Consider the following 15,934-nt stretch of genomic DNA (forward strand, 5'->3'; position numbering starts at 1 on the left):
TTCAACATCTCAAACTCACAGGATGACAACACAGGATTGCTTTGAAGTGTCCATTTTCACCCCACCTCAAATTACCACAGAGAAGCAGATCCTGGCTGAGTATCAGAATTCTCCAGATAAAACTTAACAACCAGTGCATCCACATGGAAACAATGGGTTGGTTTTTGTAAACAAACAGAGAAGAGCTTCAGATTTAGCAAGACTTTTACAAGGATGGTGCCTCTTGCACAAGCAAGAAGCAGAAGGACTCAAAACAAAAATTTGCTGGTTTTTTAAAGTAGATTTTAAATTAAGCTCACTTATCTAAGTTTTTAGAGTTGCTTTTTGCAAGGCTGTGATGTAAAAACAAAGCTGCTCCTTGGGGCAATTTGTCAGATATTCCTACTGCAGAGTTCTGTATGCTGGAACAGAAAGGAGGGATGAGAACAGGCATTTCACTGAAATGACCATCTAGGATCCCCCCTTGAGAAGAAAGAGAATAAACAGGTCCACAAAAAATAGACTCTTAGATATTCTGATGTCTCAGGTTTTAGCTTTTATATTTTTCAGATTCTGTGCTGCTTTAGTGTGTGGGTCTGAGCTTTACACTAAGGGATGGTGAGCTCTCTGCACAGAGCAGGGAGACAAAACAATTCCTGCTCTAGCTGGGGACCAAGGACAAATGATCCAAATCTCAGCCCAAGAGCACAAACAACGTGGGCTGGAGAGAGAAAAACAAGCAGGATGGGACTCCATAACCTAAAGCTGGAATTGGACAATTAACTCCAAGATGCAAATGGAGCAGAACTTATTCAAGTGGGAGATTTCATGACCACTCATCCATTTTGTGACCATTCTGGTTCACCTTGGGTGCAGCCCTGGCTGGGCTCTTGTGCTGCCCAAGGTGCATCCATGGAGGAGATCCTTTTAATAAATCCCTGCTTTATTCTTTATTCTAGGTCAGCTTTCTCAAGGCATCAATTCCTTGGAATTTCAGCAGCAATTTCTGCATGCAAAGGGTGCTCAGGCCTTGGCAGGGGCTGCCCAGGGAGCTTTGCAGTGCCCAGCCCTGCAGGTGTCCCAGGCAGGGCTGGAGGTGGCACTCAGTGCTCTGGGCTGGCCACAAGGTGGGCACTGGGCACACAGGGGTCTTTCCAGCCCTAATGATTTTATGAGTCCATAAATTTCAGGTTTCAAAAGAGCTCTCCCTTGCAAAATTCAAACCACATATCTGTGGGCTGTCAAACAGCATTCTTCTGCTGGGGGCCACTCTTCAGGCTGGTGGGTGCTGTGTCCCCTTCTTTTTCCAGGATGTCACCTCTCTCTATCCCATTTTCCCTCTGCACAGGGACACCTTCCTGCCCTGCCCATGTCCTCAGGGGTTCTGAGCACAGAACTCCTGTGCTGGCTTTGAGCAATCCTCAGCATGCACCAACACAACCTCGTGCTGAGTATAACTGGAGTGTAAGAAAAATCATTTAGAGAAACAGCAGCTCCAAGAGAGCTCCTTGCTTTATGTGCTCTGTAAACAGCTTTTAAACTGCCAGCTACAGCTAGGAGCTGGAGACAGAGGAGACATCCCTGCAGCTGCTGACAGGTGAGTTTATTGGAGCTTCAGCACGAGCATTTCAAGATGAAAGAGCACAAGGAGGGTGCTGAAAGACAACTGACAGCTTGAGGAGTACGCACTGGTTTTCAAATTGTTTCTGTGATGTAGGGTAATGCTTGTGATCACAGCATTCACCGGGAATTAGATCATCCATTTAGCAGCAAGTTTGCCTGATCAACTGTCTGGGGACTTCAAACACATCAGCAAAACTGCAGAGCTGGAGACACTGCCTTGCTATTGAGCTGCCTTCCCTGAGAAGCTTCATGGAGACCAAAACACAGGTGAGGAAATTGTAACAAAACATCCAGAGCAAGCTGGGGGCTGCCCCTGAGTTTGGGAAGCAGCAGCAGGATTTTTATTGGTAACCAATGCCCAGCAAGGCACTCCTGCTGGCACAGAGCACCAGACACAAGGAGCTGCCTCGGCTCACCTGGATCAGCACCAGCACCCAAAAAACACCTGGAACTACACCATTAACATATCCTAATAATGACACAGCCTGTGTGCAAAGCCTGTCCCTCACCTTCCTGCCCCTCTGGATGTGCCACACACAGCTCAGGGAGCTCCCCAGCTTTCCAAGAAACTCCTAGCAAAGCTTGGGGAATTGAGTGATGTGTCAGTGAGGATGCTCCACAATGCTCTGGACAGGAGGATATTTAAACCTGCCTGGATGCAGCAGGGGTGCACACATCATTTGAACAGCTGGGACAGTCACACAGGACTCTGGTGACAGAGCAGACATCACTACAAAATCCTTCAGTGTGTTCAGATCAAATATTTCACCCACCCTTTGCTGTGTATTTATCCCTGCACAGCAAAATATGTGAGATGTAACTTTTTGTACATGAAAATCTGTCAAACAGCTGCTGACAGCCTTGCACTGCTCCCTGGCAATGGGGACAGCACAGGCCAGAAAAAACCCTTCCATCTCCATGCATCTTGCAAACACAGAGAGAAACATTTAGGGAGTGAACTGAAAGAAAGCATCTTGTGCAAGAATCCCAATAAGTGCATTATCTGCTGAGCAATAAAACTGCAAAACCGTGGAGTCATTTTAAACAAGTGCATCTGTCATTGAGATAATGACCAAGTGAGTCAGTGCCTATCCAGTAAGAGATATTTAAAACAATCACAGAAAGGACCTTAAAGCTCATCCCATTCCCTGCCTGTCATGGGCAGGGACACCTTCCACTATGCTAGGATGCTCCAAATGTCCAGCCTGGCCTTGGGCACTGCCAGGGATCCAGGGGCAGCCACAGCTGTGCCAGGGCCTGCCCACCCTGTCAGGGAACAATTCCTAATTCCCAATATCCCATCCAGCCCTGCCCTCTGGCACTGGGAAGCCATCCCCCCTTGTCACTCCATCACTTCTAAAGGATCTCTCTCCGTGTTTCCTGCAGCTCCTTCAGGCCACAGTTTGGTCACCCCAGAGCTTCTCCTGTCCAGGTGAGCCCCCCCAGCTGTGCCAGCCTTTCCTCCCAGCAGAGCTGCTCCATCCCTCTGCCCATGCTGGTGCCTCCCCTGGGCTCTCTCCAGGTCCCTCCTGTGCTGGGCCAGCTCTGCAGGTGGGGTCTCACCTGAGCACAGGGTTTAATTCAACCCAGGAGCAGAACCTGTTCCACCCATCCAAGGAGTGAGGGAAAACACCTGATTAACACCCCAGCTGTCCCAAAAGGCACAAACCCAGGGGTGCTGCCCTCAGAGCAAGAGGCACCTTCAATCCCTCAGCGTGGTTTGAATCCAGCTCTGCTGATTGCAAAGCAAGCAGAGAGCAAAACAAGATCAGAGCTCAGTGAGACAGCGTGCCCCTCGTGAATCCAAATAAACAAGACATTTTGAACTATTTCCAGCATGACTTCAGCACAAAATAACATTTGCACATCAGTGTAATAGCTGATGTTTTAACTGCGTGCTGAGGGAGCAGTCACGCACTGCAGCCCCGGGTTCAGTGGTGCTGCTCAGCCTTCAAAGGAAGCAAAAAGAGCTGCAGAAAGAGCAGTGCTGCACTTGAAAGCCTTTCAGAAAGCACTAAATGTATCTGTGCTCACTCTTGAACCCAAGGAGAACACGGCCCTGTCCCCACAAGCCTTGGGTGGATGATGAGGAGCTGGGATGGCTTGGAAAGAAAGTCTGCACTGCAGGCCATGGGTGGTTGGTTACTGAGTTAAAAGTAAAAATAATGTGGGTGTCACTTCTTAATTGGACAGTTTATCCCAGCTGAAACCTCCTGGGTTGCAGAGGCAGGGAGGAAAGGGAGCCAAAGGCAAGGGGCACCAGTCCAGAGGATACAAGACAGGAGGGAAATCCCATTTTCCCTTTGAACCTGTGCAAGAACTGGTGACACACCCTCTCAGGAAATCCCATTACTGGGGGCCCTAAGCCATGAATCAGTTCCAGAGTCATTCAGAGGCAGCCCCAGGACAAAGGAACAGTCAGATGCTAATTCAGGCCACAAAGCTGGAGAGGGAACGTTCCCTCTTTGGATGAAGGATTCATCATCAGCAAGTACAACCCATTTTCATTAACTGCAGCCATTTCCTGCTGGCACATCCTTGCCATTTTCCTGGAAACACACGGCAGCAGCTACATGTCTGAAGGCAAATAAATTAGGAGACAAGAAGGAAATTATCTACAGCACCCAGAACAAGCCAAGCCACTGAATAAAGCAGCTAAAAAATCTACCAAAACCCAACTTGATGGATCCAACAAATTAAACACAGGGTATATAAAATCTCTGCTCCAAAATTCCATTAAACCTTTAGTTTTGCAAAGATGTAATTGCCTGGAAGGCTGGGGATGCTCCATCCCTGGAAGTGTCCAAGGCCAGGCTGGATGGGGCCTGGAGCAACCTCCAGGCTGGGATGGTGGAATCTGTCCCTGTTTGGACCAAAACCACCCAGGCACATCCTGCAACACCCTCTGAACATCCCCAATTCTCTGGGATAGTTCTGATGAATGCATCTCAAGCTGTGTCGGGGAAAATATAGGTTGGATATTAGGAAGAAGTTTTTCACAGAAAGAGTGATAAAATATTGTAATGACCTGCCTGGGGAGGTGGTGTCACCATCCCTGGATGTGTTTAAAAACAGACTGGATGTGGCACCAGGGTTTAGTTGAGGTGTTGGGGCTGGGCTGGATTTGATGCTCTCGAAGGTCTCTCCCAGCCCAGTGATTCTGTGAGAAGTTGGGAGGAATCATCAAACATTTAGGTTGGAAAAGATCTCCAAGAACACTGAGTCCAGTTTCCTCAGTCAGCAGCAGCTTCAAGCTCAGGCTTGCAGCAAAACAAACCAAAGGTGTGACTTAAAAATGCCAATGTCACAATCAAAGTGTGACCTGCAGAGGACACAGAAAACTCCACATGATTCATAAATTCCCCTCAAGGTGCTTTCATGTGCACACCCAGGAAACAGCCACCACTTCTGACAAAGATTATTTGAAATCTACAGGTTGGTGAGTTTTTGTGGCTGATGGATTTTTGAGTTTCTGGGAATTTTTTTGTCACCTGTTGCCCACTTAACTGGGAGATCTCACCACTGAGTGCTCTGCACTGGAATTTACTGTTAACCATTCCAACCCTTGCTGTATTCACACACAATTCTATTCCTGAGCAAACAACTTAAACAGGAGTATTTTAAAAAGACTGCACATATGCTCCCTTCCCATGGAGCTAAATTTGGTAGGTATGGGCATACCTGGCCGTAACAAGCTGAAACAAAAATCACTGAGACACAGAAACAGTTCCAGGCACAAACCCCTGCTTTCCACTGCTCTAAATAGTCCCTGTTACCCTGTGATTACACAGCAAGCTGTGTTTGCTTTGCTCTCTGAGCCCAGGGTTTCTCCTTCACAGCCACTGAAATTCAAGTTTAAAACAGAATTCAGCAAGCAGCTCTGTCAAGCACATTCAGTGCCAAGCTGGAGGATGAGTATATTTATATAACAAAAGGCTTCCTGGATTATTTTAAGGCTCAACTTCTGCAAAGGGAACAATTGATGAAAGGGATGTTTTTCCTTTGTTTAAAAAAATAATACTCGTACCAAGAAGAAAAAAAAAAGCCATTGAAGAGACAGCAGTGCCTTAAAATGCCACTGTGAGATCCCTGATCACAGCAGAGTCATCCACATGCTCTCTGACCCCACAAATACAGAACCTGGGCTATCACAGATTGAGATAAACACAGCAAAAACCAGAGGTCACAGACACCAAGGCAGCTGCAAGTGAGTATCTGCACATCAATGCTGAGCTGTGCCACAGAATCACACAATTATTGAGGCTGGAAAATCCCTGCCAGCCCCTGGAGTCCCAGCGGTGCCCAGTGCCCACCTTGTGGCCAGCCCAGAGCACTGAGTGCCACCTCCAGCCCTGCCTGGGACACCTGCAGGGCTGGGCACTGCAAAGCTCCCTGGGCAGCCCCTGCCAAGGCCTGAGCACCCTTTGCATGCAGAAATTGCTGCTGCTGTCCCAGCTGAGCCTCCCCTGGCCCAGCCTGAGGCCCTTTCCCCTTGTCCTGTCCCTGTTCCCTGGCAGCACAGCCCGACCCCCCCTGGCTGTCCCCTCCTGGCAGGGAGTTGTGCAGAGCCACAAGGGCCCCCTGAGCCTCCTTTGCTCCAGGCTCAGCCCCTTGCCAGCTCCCTCAGCCCCTCCTGGGGCTCCATTCCCTGCCCTGGACACGCTCCAGCCCCTCCATGTCCTTCCTGCATTGGGGACCAGAACTGGACACAGCCCTGGGGGTCCCTCAGCAGGGCCAGCCCAGGGGACAGTGACAGCCCTGGGCAAAGGAACAACCCAATAACACAGACCCAGCCACACGTGGATTGAATCTTTTCCCTTCAGCACAGAGCAGAGCAGCCTCCTCTGCACCTCTTGATGTCCAAGCCTGATTAAAGCTGCATTAAACTTTAAGTAATAGATGCCTGCATTATTCATCACTGCTGTGTATTGGATGCAGAGCAAACAGGAGCTGAATCAATGCAGTGACAGGAGATTCAGGTGTCTGCTCAAAGTATCTCCTGCTCCCAGCACTGATGTACTTGAGGAAGGGTGGGGAAAGCAGGAATTTTTCACAAGTGCTGTAAACCAAGCCTTGGTATTATTACAGTTTGTCCAGAACACTGACACAGAGGCAGCTTTCAGAGAGCAACAAGTGCAAAAAACCTGCTCATCATTCACCTGACCTGTGACACACAAAAATATCATTTCCCTCTATTTCAGCAGACTTGGTGTTTAGTCACAGCATTTTTCTCAGGATTTCTGGTGGTATTTCTTACAGATTCTGTGGAAAAGGCACTGAACATCTGAATTATGCAGCCTTTGAGATGCAGAGAGATGCAGAATTGGGACAGCCACTGGAGAGGGGCAAACCCCAAATTTTCCAAAGACAAACATGCTCAGGGAGAATCCAGCTGGATTAGGAAGAACCACAACTGAAAGATGCTTTTCTGCTCTGTCTCCCACCACAGCCTCTCACAATCAGCCAGTTAAGGCTCACTAATATTCCAGAACATTCTCAGGAAAAAGGGAAAAGGTTTCCCAACCAGGAATGGGAGGCATTAGAGACTTGGTTCACTCAAGGTGCTGGACACTGGGGCTGCACACAAACAAATATCAGCTTTCAGAACACTCTTCCTCAAAATCTGTACACCCAAAACTCCCCTTTTATTTTCTGATTCTCACTACACCTCCCCTCTACCTCTTCAGTCAGTCATGGAGCTTTCCAGCACGGATCAAACCCAACAAAACCATGACAAATCTTATGAGATGCCTTTCAGCAAATCCTCACGCAGCTTCAAAGGATTACTGAAAGACAAAAACACAACTACAAGCAGCAATAAAGGGCATACACCCTGTTTATTCTCTCTTTTAGGGTCATTTATCCATGCCAAAGCCAAAGCTGGGAACAGAACACAGGTATTCCAGCCTTCATTCTGGCTCTCTACACAATCTATCACTCCACTTTCCACAGCCAGAAGGGCAAAGATTTCCTTACAAGCAGAATTTTGGGAGCATTTATCCACAAGCTACACCTTCAAGTTCTGCTCTTAGTCATCCTTCCCTGGAAGCAGGCAGAAGGCATTGATCTAAGGGATCTTTCAGCTTCTTTCCCTAAGATTTTACAGTTTAGTACTGGAGTTAGACAGTTTGTCAAATATCCAAAATGTCCATAACAAGAACTTGCCCCAACTCAGGTCACAGTAAACAAGGTGAACACACTTGAAAATGCAAAATGCAAGATGCCCTGACCTACCTGAAACTGCTTTTCTAGCCAGAGCACTGGATGCATCAGCTCAGAAACTCATTTGGAACAGGAGAGTGGAAGCTCAGACTTGCTGCTGGCAGCTTCTCACAGAGTCATGAGAGTCACTGTGAACAAAACAGCAAACAAATAAAAATAAGGACATTGAAGAGGTGGAGCTAACAGCAAGCCTTCATTAGAGCATCAGGAGGTGTTTCAGTGTGAAGATGACCTCAAGGTCTAACAGGAGTTTGGATATACAGGGAAGCCGTGGAATGGTTTGGGTTGGGAGGGACCTCAAAGCTCATCTCATTCCACTCCTGCCATGGCAGGGACACCTTCCTCTGTCCCAGGTGGCTCCAAATTCCACCAACCTGGCCTTGGACACCTCCAGGGATAGAGCAGCTACTTTTTAAAAATAGTATTTCCCACAGGACTCAGAAAGAGAGAATATCCTTGTGTCCAAGCAGGCCTAGATGAGGTTTGGAGGGTATCACCAAAGGGGTACAGCCAAGAGTGATACAGACTCTCCATCCTCAGAAGGCATGAAAAGCCACCTTATTATTAGAAATCCACAGTTCTTATAGAAACAATTGTGCACCTAAGACCTGATAGGCTTTTAGGAACTTCTCTCACAGTCTTGGTGAACTATGAATAGCTGGAGAACCATATCTGTAAACAATGGTCATAGAAAGAGAGATAATTATTGTTTGAATTCTTTCCTCTAAGTTTCCCACAGCTTCTACACAGCTAGCCATGATTTTCCTGGGAGAACCATGTCTCTCTCTGTTCAGAGGATATGGAATTACTACAGGAGAAGACCACCACTCCCAGAACAACCTGGGTTTCCCACTGCTGACCACCCTGCTACACCCAGAGCACCTTTTCTTAACTACAGGAGCAATCCAGAGAACTCATGGGATACACACTGCCACGTGGAGCCCCAAGTAAAGAAATTAACCTCAATGTTTGCTCTGAAGGGAGCTGCTCAAGTGACTCTGGAGCAAAGGAGGAAGGCTGGAAGCCTTTCCTGATAGTCTCCAAAATAACCAGAATCATTGAGGAGAGAGGGGAAGAAGCAAAGAGAAGCAAACTCAAAATGCTCATGGCCAAAATCCTCATGTGGCAGCACCAGGGACCGGGTTTGTCCCCATCCCTGTGGCCAGCAGCAGCACACAGACCACTCATCCTGCCCTGGGAAGCAAAGCCACGCTTCATCCCATCCCTCCAGCCTCCAAGGGAGACAAAACCAGGGTGGAGATCTGGAATAGAACCCGCCCTGTGCTGCACAGGGCTCCTCCAACTCAGCTTTCACTCTTAGATAAAGCAAAAGCAGAAGTCTCCCTGCTCCATTCACGTTTCTTAGTGCAATTCATACATTTCCACTCAAACACAAGTTGGGGAAGAAGGGGGGGATAAATAAATCAAATTCTGCTTGTTGAAGCAGCACCAAACCCAAGGAGCTGTCTGCCAGATGGAAGCCTGGTAATTCTAATTTCTTGAGACTCCTTTTTAGCTGCATTTGGGATTGCTTGGAAATTTGCTTTGGAGTTTTCACACTGCCTCACCTTCAGTGAGTGCTGCAGGGATGGGGACACCAAGCACACAAACAGAGCCATGGAAAAGCCTTGCCAGCTCCTGCCCTGCCTGCTGTAGGACCATGAGAGGTGTCATCCATCCCAGAAGATTCTTCTGTGCCACAGGCTGGAAATCAAACAGCTTTTGTCCATCTGGAGAGAGCCATGGAAAATACAGGGAGAGAGCCATGAAAAAGGCAGGGACAGAGCCATGAAAAAGGCAGGGACAGAGCCATGGAAAAGACATGGACAGAACCATGGAAAAGCCAGGGACAGAGCCATGAAAAAGCCAGGGACAGAGCCATGGAAAAGCCAGGGAAAGCCTTGCCAGCCTCTTGCCCTTGCCCTGCCTGCTGTAGGACCATGAGAAGTGTCACCATGCCAGAAGATTCTTCTGTGCCACAGGCTGGAAATCAAACAGCTTTTGTCCATCTGAAGAGAGCCATGGAAAAGGCAGGGACAGAGCCATGGAAAAGCCAGGGACAGAGCCATGGAAAAGCCAGGGAAAGCCTTGCCAGCCTCCTGCCCTGCCTGCTGTAGGATTATGAGAGGTGTCACCATCCCAGAAGACTCTTCTGTGCCACAGGCTGGAAATCAAACAGCTTTTGTCCATCTGGAGAGAGCCATGGAAAAGGCAGGGACAGAGCCATGGAAAAGCCAGGGACAGAGCCATGGAAAATCCAGGGAAAGCCTTGCCAGCCTCTTGCCCTTGCCCTGCTTGCTGTAGGATCATGAGAGGTGTCACCATCCCAGAAGATTTTTCTGTGCTACAAGCTGGGAGTCAAACATGTTTTGTCTGTTTGGAGAGAGCCATGGAAAAGCCAGAGAAAGCCTTTCCAGCCTCCTGGCCTGCCTGCTGTAGGACCATGAGAGGTGTCAGCCACACCAGGAATGTTTCCATGGGTAACTGGCCATTATCTCACCAGAGCAGCCCTCCCAGCCTTATCACACTCCCTTATCTGCAGAGTTGCTGAGCCCCCAAAGCCAGCCCAGGAGGAAACTCCACACCCTGCCTGGCCCCTCTCCCAACCATGACAGCTCTCATGGATCCCAGAGTGGTGCTCAGACACACACACATTTTTGATGAGCAAGCTGTGAATCAGCAGCATTTGCTGGGAGAACCCCGAGCTGCTCCCTCACAGCTGCAGCCTCTCCCTCTGCTCTCCCTGCAAGGACACGTCTCCTGCCACATCCACAATGATTTCTGGGCTGCTGAAGGGACAGGAGGAGAATGCACAGTGACAGTTTGGGTACTGGCAGCTATGCTGGCAGCAGGACTGCCTGGCAAGGTTTGATTAGAGCTCACACACAGCACTGCCCAACTCTACATTGCTGATACACTTTCCAGAAAACACAAGGGCTGTCTTCCCCAAATCAATGAGCCAAACCCCTCCCTCCCCTGAGGGACACCCTTCTGCTTGCAGAAGGTTCAGGGCCCTGTTTCCCTAAACTCAGTATCCCTGTGGAAACAGTGCAGCTCCTGGAGTTGCTAAGTGATGCTGAGCTGGGGAATATCTGCACATAAATGACAATTCTGTGCCACAGAATCAGAATTATTTAGGCTGGAAAAGCATCCTGCCCAATGCTATTTACAGAAAGGGTGATAAAGTTCTGGAATGGCAGAACTTTATTCCTGGATGTGTTTAAAACCAGCCTGGACGTGGCACTGGGTGCCAGGGTTTTAGTTGGGGTGTTGGGGCTGGGTTGGACTCGATGATCTTGGAGGTCTCTTCCAACCCAACCCAGAGATTCTGTGAACTTCTGCATCTAACATGACCATGCTCAGCTCTGGCTGCGCCACCCCTTGCTCTGACAGCAATGCTGTGGCATTTTTTTTATGCAGGAGCACCAGCCGAGAAGAAATGTAGGAGGTTTTGATGCTGTGAGCATTAATGAGTGAAATTAGCAGCAGCCTCATTCTCTGTGTCACAGCAGAGCTCAGAACCACCAGGCAACAGGACCCAGACACCTGCAGAGCTCTGCTGCCTTATTCCCAGAAGATTCCCCATTTTCCAGCACAGTGTCCCCAGCAGAGCCTGCAGCAGGCTCAGAGTGGGAGCTCCATCTCTGACTGATGCACCTGGAGATGTCACAGCCAGTGGAGAGCTTCAGGATTCTCATTAATATTCCAATCTTCCCCAGGTGAATGCCACCATCCTTATTATCCATGTGGAATTACAGCCAAACCAGGATTTAGGAGAATTAAGTGGCCACATCTGAGTGCTGAGGGCCACTTTTGTAGACTTTACAGAACTCCTTGTGCTGCTCATCAGCAAAGCTTTGGAGCTGAGGATTCTCCTGTGTCTTTTACTTCCCACATCCACACAAGCAGCACTGTGGGAAAAAGAGCAAGAGCAGGCTCTTGTTTTATGTTATTATTCCATTTAACCAGCAGGGATCAGGAATGTCTGTGAGGGCTGAAGAAAGCTGCTCGGAGAAGGCACCCCCATGACTAGAGCAGCCTGGCACAGAGTATTTCCATATTTCACTGCTTTTTTTTTGCACCATTTCACTGAAGTGCTCTTTAAAATACTCTGGAGAAATTCAGCCTAAATAGATCACTCATATAAGTTCACAACCCAGTTTGCTTGTGGATTGAAGAAATCAAATTAATTGATTTAAAGACAACGTAAGGGATTTTGAGAGGACGTTTAGCTGATGTCTAAGATGTCATTTTAATCCTGCTCACAGTTAATTCTTTGAGTGTAGGGAGCCAGTAAAATTTGTGGTGCAGCCCTTAGACAGAAAAACATCTCCACAGGCGTGCTAATCAGGGAACTATTTTGCAAATTGTTCCTAATCTACAGTTGCTTGTCTGTGCTCTCTTCCTGCAGAGACAATAAAATCATCCAGCTAATAGCAATGTGAAAGGGAAGGAATGATCCTCATTTGGTTTAAGTAGACAGATCTGCACTAGGGAACCACTAAATAGTGCAGTGATGAACTCAGGGAGGCAGCCCAGAAACATCCCTTCCATCTTTTGGGCATGGAAAGCTGCTAGGAGACCTGCCAGCACGATGCAAACTCATTCCTAGTGTCCCAAAAAGTAAAAAAAAAAAATTATTACTGCAATCAACAACAACATAATTATGTGAATTAGGAGGATTTGCTCATGGGATTATTTTTTTTCTTAGTTCTTGCAGTATCATGGTGACCTGAATACACCCGACCTCTGCAGCAGGAGACTCTTTCCCTGTTTCCAAAATAATCATTTCTGTCCCCAGACCTCCTCCCCCACCTTATTGTTGCTCATCCTTCCAAAAAACACCTTCCAGGGCACATTCCTCCCCACAAACCTGGCCCCAGTGCTGCTATGACCCTTCCCACCCCTTAGGGAGCCAAGGAAATCTCAACCCCACATGGATGCCTGGACAGTGAGAAGTGACTTGGTACACACACTGATTGATATTTTCAATAGTCCCCAAAGGGTGAGATGCTCAGAATTCCCCAGATTCACCCAAAAATACTTTGAAGGGAAAAGGAAAGATTGGTTAATGCTAAGAAAGCAAGTTATGGCTAGGTCAGAATACATTAATAACACAAAACACAGTGCAAGTGCTCACTGTTGAGGCCTTGTCAGGATGTGCATAGCCAGACCCAAGATAAAAATCCAGAATCTGATCATTTAGACATGTTAGGGATAGGGAATTCAGGGAATGACCAGAATTATGGACTGTAATGACATCAGAAAGTTTCCTGTTGTCCATCACCAACAGGAACCACCTCACATTGCTTATTCTACAGCTTTATTTTACCAATCAAACTGGTGTTTGGCATCTCATGAACCACTTTCCTGTGACTGTACCTATTCTGGTTTTGCAGGAGGATGGGATGAGAGCTGAGGACTCCACGACAAGCTTGGTCTACATGCTCCTGCTAAAGAGATGGAGACAGGAATGGTTCACCTTGACCTGCAGATAAAGTCAGAATTCCCACTGTAATTAAACCCATCACTTCACAGCCAAAAGCCTGTCAAGCTATCCACTGATTCAGAAATGAGCCACAGCAGTTTGAATTTAGCTCTTCCCACTCTGCAAGTGCCTTGAAACATCAGCACCTCAGACATATCCCACCTTCTAACAGGTAAGAGCTGAGATTCAGCCATTGCAAAGACAGAAATCACAAGAATTCCTTCAGAAAAAGAGGTCTTCAAGGATCAGATTTCCAAGATTTCCAAGTTTTTAGCACCAGAACAATCCCTAGGAGGATGAGACTTCCCTAAGTGGAACAGGACTCCTGCAGAGCAGGGGTGTGATGGTCTGGGAAGGAGGAGAGAGACCAGGATGGCTCCTGGGGCTTCCCCGCAGATCCCAAAAGGAGGGTGGGCAGAGCAGAGAGACAGAGCATAAATGGATCCCTGCACATCCCAAAAGGAGGGTGGGCAGAGCACAGAGACAGAGCATAAATGGATCCCTGCACATCCCAAAAGGAGGGTGGGCAGAGCACAGAGACAGAGCATTTACAGCCTGCAGAGACCACATCTCATTAGGGAATTTATGTTTTCCTCACACAACATAACCCAACCTGTTCCTGCAATTCATATTGAAAAACCTGTTTATAGAAATTGTTCCCCAGCAAGGGTGAAAGGTCTGTGAAAGCCCCAGCTACAGGAAGTCCCTTTAAATTTAAATATTGGTACAAATAAAAAGTGTAAATACAAAGGTTTATAGCTGAATGTAATAAATAGAATATAACAATACTAATAATAGCATTTAAAATATTAGATTATTATATTTATATAATATAATATATAAATAATGTATAAATAACATATATTATATTATTTATTACATAATATATAATTTATATATTATCTATAAATAATATAAAATAATACAATATATATTTTTATATCTTATTATATTTATTATTTTACTATATTTATTATTTTATTTATTAATATATTTTCTATTTTATTATATTTATTAATATATAGATATGTTGTGTTGTTATATTTATTAATATAATAATATCACTAGTATAATAATTATATTCTATTACATTACATTATATTACTATACAATGTATACTATATAATGTATTCTATATAATATATACTATATAATATATAGTAAAAATAATAATAGTAATAATAATAATAATAATGATGATGATGATGATGATGATGATGATGATGATGATGATGATGATGATGATGATGATGATGATGATGAGATAGATAAATGTAGTCACAGAGCAATATGAAAGGAGCAGGGCAGCAGCCCAGAGCTGCTGGCTGTTTCTCCAGCCCCAGCAGGGTTAAGAGCATTAGTGCAGACTCAGGGGAACATTTATAGCTGAATATAATAAATAGAATAATATAGATATTATAATAATATATAACATCAATAGAATAATATATAATTATATAGATAGTATAAATATAAATATAAAATATAGACAGATAAATGTAGTCACAGAGCAATATGAAAGGAGCAGGGCAGCAGCCCAGAGCTGCTGGCTGTTTCTCCAGCCCCAGCAGGGTTAAGAGCATTAGTGCAGGGGAACATTTATAGCTGAATATAATAAATAGAATAATATAGATATTATAATAATATATAATATCAATAGAATAATATATAATTATATCTATAATATAAATATAAATATAAATATAAATATAAATAATAAAATATAAAATATAAAATATAGACAGATAAATGTAGTCACAGAGCAATATGAAAGGAGCAGGGCAGCAGCCCAGAGCTGCTGGCTGTTTCTCCAGCCCCAGCAGGGTTAAGAGCATTAGTGCAGACTCAGGGGGACAGGATCCTGAGCTGGTGACTGCCTCAATGTCCCCTTTGTGAGCCACCCCAGGCACAGAGCTTGCTCCAAGGACACATGGAGCACAGCCAACTCCACAATTCCGCAAGGATGCTGTGGTTCCCCTGGGCAGGGAGGTCAGGGGATACTTTCAGGACAGCTAAAAACAACCTGTGCCATGAAGAACCCTGAGAGCTCCACTGAAATGGGAAAAAGCACACCTAAACACAATGTGGCAAATACCTCACAATGAGCCCAAGCAGCTTCCAGTAATTAAAAGATCTTCTGAGTATAAAAAATGTGCTGCTGGCGCTTAAAATTTATAAAGGAGGCTTCTTTGAGCTCTTAAAATATAATTCCATATGTGGGTCTCACCTAAAGTGAGGATTTTATCAATAATTGTATTGATATCAGTCCAGGCATGCAGCTATCCCCTTGTTAACCTTTGTAATTCATCTTCCTGCCCAGGAAAACTCCACCAAAGAAAGGCTGAAAAATGGGAAAAGGGAAAGTATGGCCCCCATGGAAGGAGTCAGCACAGCCAAGACCACGGATGAATTTTTTGCAGATTCCCCTTGGGGCTGCAAACACTCAATGCAAAGTCAGGGTTTTGCCTCCACTGTTACAAGCCTCAAAGTCAGTCACCCCAAGCTTTAGGGGGTTTTTATTTCCTCTGTAGCCTCATAGTGCAACACAAAACCACAAACAAGCAAAAGCACAGAGAAGAAGCAAAAATAAACCATGACCCAAACCCAAACCCTCAAAGCTGC

General features: G+C 46.0%; 1 protein-coding gene across 7 annotated transcripts in view; it reads right to left on the reverse strand.

The window, feature by feature from the left end:
• The window catches only part of SGMS1 (sphingomyelin synthase 1), a 96,666-nt gene that overhangs the window by 59,695 nt on the left and 21,037 nt on the right, over positions 1 to 15,934 (reverse strand). For 4 of the 7 annotated variants that reach the window (XM_059476607.1, XM_059476600.1, XM_059476601.1 and 1 more), the window contains one exon: positions 7,837 to 7,952. The exons of 1 other annotated variant lie outside the window; for it this stretch is intronic. The gene's annotated coding sequence lies outside the window, so the exon portion shown is untranslated. Of the gene's footprint in view, positions 1 to 7,836; positions 7,953 to 9,392; positions 10,143 to 15,934 lie in introns of those variants that run through there. 2 more of the 7 variants (XM_059476606.1, XM_059476603.1) reach the window with 2 other exon arrangements.

This window comes from Ammospiza nelsoni, chromosome 8 (assembly GCF_027579445.1).
Source record: "Ammospiza nelsoni isolate bAmmNel1 chromosome 8, bAmmNel1.pri, whole genome shotgun sequence".
In the NCBI taxonomy this organism is placed as follows: Eukaryota; Metazoa; Chordata; class Aves; order Passeriformes; family Passerellidae; genus Ammospiza; species Ammospiza nelsoni.